Below are 6,868 nucleotides of genomic sequence, written 5' to 3' on the forward strand. Positions count from 1 at the left end.
TCCGGTTGTGCTGACCTCTCCTGTATTGTGTGTTGTCTTTCCTTTCACCTAAAATAGTTCTTGTCTACTATCTAATTAGTGAATACCCCTGTCCCTACCTCCCTCTTCTCCCTCCCTCCCTCCTCTCGTAACCATCAAAGAATATTTTCTTCTCTGTTTAAACTATTTCTCGAGTTCTTATAATAGTGGTCCTATACAATATTTGTCCTTTTGTGACAAATACTGTGCCTTCCAGATTCCTCCATGTTTTGAAATGTTTCACGGATTCATCATTGTTCTTTATCGATGCTTAGTATTCCATTGTATGAACATACCATAATTGATTTATCCATTCATTCGTCTGGATGGGCACCTTGGTTGCTTCCATCTTTTTGCTATTGTAAATAGCGCTGCCATGAACATGGGTATGCATATACCTGTTCATGTAAAGGGTCTTATTTCTCTAGGATATAGTGCAAGGAGTGGGATTGCTGGATCATATGGTAGTTCTATTTCTAGCTTTTTAAGGAAGTGCCAAATCGATTTCCAAAGTGGTTGTACCATTTTACATTCCCACCAGCAGTGTATAAGTGTTCCAGTCTCTCCATAACCTCTCCGACATTTATTATTTTGTGTTTTTTGGATTAATGCCAGTCTTGTTGGAGTGAGATGGAATCTCATTGTAGTTTTGATTTACATTTGTCCAATGGCTAATGACCATGAGCATTTCCTCATGTATCTGTTGACTATCTGACTGTCTTCTTTAGTGAAGTGTCTGTTCATATCCTTTGCCCATTTTTTAATTGAGTTGTCTTTTTGTAGTTGAGTTTTTGCAGTATCATGTAGATTTTAGAGATCAAACGCTGATCAGAAAGGTCCTAGCTAAAAGCTTTTTCCCAGTCTGTAGGTAATCTTTTTACTCTTGGTGAAGTCTTCAGATGAGCATAGGTGTTTGATTTTTAGGAGCTCCCAGTTATCTAGCTTCTCTTCTGGTGTTTGTGCACTGTTAGTAATGGTTTGTATACTGTTTATGCAATGTACTAGAGGCTGTGTATACTTTCAATTAGTGTATGTTTTGATGTGTATACTTTCTAGGTAATAGTGACTTTTTGTTTATGGTGATGGGAAAACTGACACTGAATAGGGATAAAGGTTATATAACTAGACTAATGTAAATGATATCACTAAGATGAAACACAATGAATTGGAAAATGTTACGTTATTTATAATCTTACAATAACAACTGCATCAAAGAAAAAAAAAGGGGGGGTACAGCTACTTAGATATAACCAAACACCTCATGGGATTAGTTTTCTTGGTTCAAAGGTGTAGTGCCATGGTTTTGAGGGACAACCCAATCAATTTGCATAATACTGTTTTAAGAGTTTCTGTTCTACCTCCTGATTCAGTGAGCAGTGTCTGGGGCTTATAAGCTTGAAGTGACCATCTAAGATACAACAATTTGTCTCTATTCATTGGAATCAACAGAAAAAGAAGGACTCCTGGGAATCAGAGAAGGAGATGAACTACAGAACTAATTGCATCTACGAGCTGCTGCCTCCTCTGTCATGAGACCAGAAGCACTGAATGGTGACTGGCTACCATTACTGAATATTTTGATCATGGCCATGAGAGATAGATCCTGATCAAAAGGGAGAAAAATGTGGAATGGAACTTCAAATTCTTAAAGATCCCAGACTTACTGGAGACTGGAGGAAACCCATGAGGTTATTGCTCTGAGATATTCTTTCAACCTTTAACCAAAGCTATCCCCTGAAGAAATCATCTTTAGACTAAACACCTGTTTAGCTCAGTTGGTAAGAAACGCATACTTTGAGTATTGTGCTCTCTTCAAAGATTACACATATAAGACCACACTGACAGCAGCAAATCTGTAGTATAGATGAAAAGACTAGGGGAGCAGTGAGTCCAGGTTAAAGGTGGTGAAGCGAGGTGGGGCCAAGATGGCGGAATAGCCAGATGCTTCTGGTGATCCCTCTTACACCAAAGAACCAAAAAAACAAGTGAAATGATTACATTTATGACAGCCTAGGAGCCCCAAACGTCAAAGGCAAAGTTAGAAAATGCACTGAGCGGCAGGGTGAGGGAGATGTGGTTCAAAAGCAGAGAGGAACTGCTGGACCTGAATCACCGGGATCCCTCGTGCACCATTCCCAGGAGCAGCTGTGGCGGGCTGGTAGTAGTGTTCCGCTGCAGTTTCCTCAGGGAGAAGCAGCCAGCCACACAGCCTTCTCACACCTCCAGAACCAGAGAAGAACAGCACTTTCGGCAAAGCTAAGTACTTGCATATATTTTACTGTGCTCCCCGCCCCCAAGCTGGCTTCAGTGGCTGTTAATTTCCCTGGGCCTGAGACAGGCCCTGTTGAGCTCCTGGAGCCATCCTCCCAGCCTTGGAGAATGAATAAATCCGCAATTGGGGCAAGAGATAGTTTGCCAGTTTCACTAACCTGGGGAGCTCAGGACAAAAGCAGCTCCTGTCCAGGCATAAACAGTCCGTGGACTTTCAATACCTTTCCCCACTGCATGGACCTGTGTGGGCCTATTTCAGGAGAATAGGCCCTTGTTGGCAGACTACAAATGTTTCAGCTATGCAGTGGATAGGTGGGTGTTTGATGTTTGACACCACTTTGCTTATTAAACAGGTTCCTCACCTGCCCACACTAGGGGCCTAAGGACTGGTGGCTCCACTCAGGTCACCCAGCCACTGGTGACAGGGGTCCAAGGATAACTGGTACCTCCCAGTCCTTACAATCAAAAACATTGTGTGCTCATGGTCCATCTGCAGAACACACCCACCTGTATGCTCTAGAGAAGAGGGACACACTTTCCTCAGAGACACATGCAGGACAGTTGTCAGCCTTCTATCTTGTTCAGAGCATGGCCCCCTGCTGCAACCAGATACTGGTACTTACACCAATCACCCCTGCCCCTCAAAGACTGTAGGACAGAGCCTGTACCACACACTTGATGATCAGCTACCTGGACACCTGAGCTGAATTCAGACCAGAAAAGTGAATGGACTCCTAGACTGATATACCTGATAACAGCTCTAGCCATCTGAAGACAGGATGTTAGAGCTCCAACCAAAAACCAAATCAAACCTACTGCAGTAGAGGTGATTCCAACTCATAGTGACCCTACAAGACAGAGTAGAACTGCCCCATAGAGTTTCCAAGGAGCACCTGGCAGATTCAAACCGCTGACCTCTTGGTTAGCAGCCATAGCACTTAGCCACTACGCCACCAAAGTTTCCCAGAGTTCCAAAGGCAAAAATAAACAATCCAGCTCACTCAAGCAACCCATTAGGGCACATCAAAACAAAGCAAAGCAAGAAGCTAGGCTACAGTAAGCAAACATAAAAGAAACTAATACAATAACTTATAGATGGCTTAGAGACAACAGTCAATATCAAGTCACATAAAAATAGAGATCATGATAGCCTCAATAAGCTCTCAAAACAAAGAATCAGCAAATCTTCTTGATGAAGGTGCCTTACTGGAATTATCAGATGCAGAATTCAAAAGATTAATATACAGAACTCTTCAAGACATCAGGAACAAAATTAGGAAGGAGATAAGACAATACACAGAACAAGCCAAGGAATACACAGATAAAGCAGTCGAAGAAATTAAAAAGGTTATTCAAGAACGTAACGAAAAATTTAATAAGCCGCAAGAACCCACAGAGAGAGGGTAATCAGAAATTTGGAAGACTAACAATAAAATTACAGAATTACACAACTCAATAGAAAGCCAGAGGAACAGATTTGAGCAAGTGGAATGCAGAATTGGTAAGACTGAAGATATATCTGAAGAAAAATCAGATAAAAGAATTTTAAAAAAGTGAAGAAAACTTAAGAATCATGTGGGACTCTATCAAGAGAAATCACCTATGAGTGATTGGAGTGCCAGAACAGGGAGGGATAACAGAAATTACAGACAGAATTGTTGAAGATTTGTTGGCAGCACACTTCCTGGATATCATGAAAGATGAGATGTCTATCCAAGATTCTCACTGAACTCCACATAAGGTAGCTTTCAAAAAAGAAAGTGGTGAAAAAAAAAAGATGAGATGTCTATCCAAGATTCTCACTGAACTCCACATAAGGTAGCTTTCAAAAAAGAAAGTGGTGAAGACGTATTATAATCAAACTTGCCAAAACCAAAGATAAAGAGAGACTTCTAAGAGCAGCTAGTGATAAAAGAAAAGTCACCTACAAAGGAGAGCCAATGAGAATAAGCTTGGACTACATGGCAGAAACCATGCCGGCAAGAAAGTAATGGGATGATTATATTAAGTATTGGAGGAAAAAAATTGCCAGCCAAGAATCACATATCCAGCAAAACTGTCTCTCAAATACAAAGGCGAAATGAGGACATTTGCAGATAAACAGAAGTTTAGGGAATTTCTAAAAACCAAACCAAAACTGCAAGAAATACTAAAGAGAGTTCTTTGGTTAGAAAATCAATAATGTCAGGTATCAACCCAAGGCTAGAACACTGGACAGAGCAATCAGGTATCAAATCAGATAGGGAAATCACGAAAATAAATCAAGATAAAAAAAGCTCAAAACAGGGAAACAGTGACGTTATTATGTAAAACAATATTAAAACAATAAAGAGGGACTAAGAAATGTAGTCATAGATCTTTCATATGGAGTGGAAGACAAGGCGATACAAAGAAATAAAAGTTAGGTTTAAATTTAGAAAATATGAGTAAATAATAAGGTAACCACACAGGAGAAAAACTATCCTACACATCAAAATAAAATACAAGAAAAAAATAGAGACTCAGCAGAAACAAAATCAACAACAACGAATATGAGGAAAAGACAGTATATAAACTACTCAACACACACACACAAAATTAAATGGGAAAAAGAAACTGTCAACAACACACAAAAAGAGACATCAAAATGATAGCACTAAATTCATACCTATCCATTTACACTGAATGTAAATGGACTAAATGCACCAATAAAGAGACAGAGAGTGGCAGAATGGATTAAAAAACATGATAAGTCTATATGCTGCCTACAGAAGACACGCCTTAGACTTAGAGACGCAAATAAACTAAAACTCAAAGGATGGAAAAAAATACATCAAGCACACAACAATCAAAAAAGAGCAAGAGTGGCAATATTAATTTCTGACAAAATAGACTTCAAAGTTAAATCCACCACAAAGGATAAGGAAGGACACTATATAATGATTAAAGGGACAATATACCAGGAGGATATAACCATATTAAATATTTATGCATCCAATGACAGGGCTGCAGGATACATAAAACAAACTCTAATAACATTGAAAAGTGAGATAGATAGCTCCACAATAATAGTAGGAGACTTCAACACACCACTCTCATGAAGGACAGGACATCCAGAAAGAAACTCAATAAAGACACAGGATATCTAAATGCCATAATCAACCAAACTGACCTCACAGACATATACAGAACACTCCAACCAACAGCAGCCAAGTATACCTTCTTTTCTAGTGCACATGGAACATTCTCTAGAATAGACCACATATTAGGTCATAAAGCAAGCCTCGGCAGAATCCAAAACATTGAAATATTACAAAGCATCTTCTCTGACCACAATGCCATAAAAGTGGAAATCAGTAACAGAAAAAGCAGGGAAAAGAAAGCAAACACTTGGAAACTGGACCATACCCTGCTCAAAAAAGACTGGATTATAGAAGACATTAAGGACGGAATAAAGAAATTCATAGAATCCAATAAGAATGAAAACACTTCCTATTAGAACCTTTGGGACACAGCAAAGAGTGTTCACAGGTCAATTTCTATCAATAAATGCACACATACAAAAAGAAGAAAGGGCCAGAATCAAAGAATTGCCCCTTCAATTTGAACAAATAGAAAGAGAGCAACAGAAGAAATACTCAGGCACGAGAAGAAAGCATTTAATAAAAATTAGAGCACAATTAAAGGAAAAAAAAAATGAAATAGAAAACGGAAAAACAATTGAAAGAATTAACAAGACCAAAAGCTGGTTCTTTGAAAAAAGTAACAAAACTGATAAACCATTGGCCAGACTGACAAAAGAAACACAGGAGAGGAAGCAAATAACCCAAGTAAGAAATGGGATGGGTGATGATTACAAGAGACCCAACTGAAATTAAAAGAATCATATCAGATTACTATGAAAAATTGTACTCTAACAAATTTGAACACCCAGAAGAAATTGAGAAATTCCTAGAAACACACGACCTACCTAAACTAACACAAACACAGCTAAATAGACCCATAACAAAAGAAGAGATTTTAAAGGTAATCAAAAAACTCCAAACAAAAAAAAAAGTCCTGGCCCAGACGGCTTCACTGCAGCATTCCTCCAAACTTTCAGAGAAGAGTTAACACCAGTACTCCTACAGGTATTTCAGAGCATAGAAAAGGACAGAATACTCCCAAACTCATTCTATGAAGCCAGCATATCCCCTATACCAAAATCAGGTAAAGGCACCAGAAAAAAAGAAAATGATAGAGCTATATCCCTCATGAACTTAGATGCAAAAATCCTCAACAAAATTCTAGCCAATAGAATTCAACAACATACCAAAAAAATAATTCACCATGACCAAGTGGGATTCATACCAGGTATGCAGGGATGGTTCAACATTAGAAAACAATTCATGTAATCCATCATATAAATTAAACAAAAGACAAGAATCACATGATTTTATCAATTGATGCAGAAAAGGCATTTGACAAAGTTCAACACCCATTCATGATAAAAACTCTCAGCAAAATAGGAATAGAAGGAAAATTCCTCAACATAATAGAGGGCATTTATACAAATCCAATAGCCAACATCATCCTAAATGGGGAGAGCCTGAAAGCATTC

This window comes from Elephas maximus, chromosome 9 (assembly GCF_024166365.1).
Source record: "Elephas maximus indicus isolate mEleMax1 chromosome 9, mEleMax1 primary haplotype, whole genome shotgun sequence".
Classification (NCBI taxonomy): Eukaryota; Metazoa; Chordata; class Mammalia; order Proboscidea; family Elephantidae; genus Elephas; species Elephas maximus.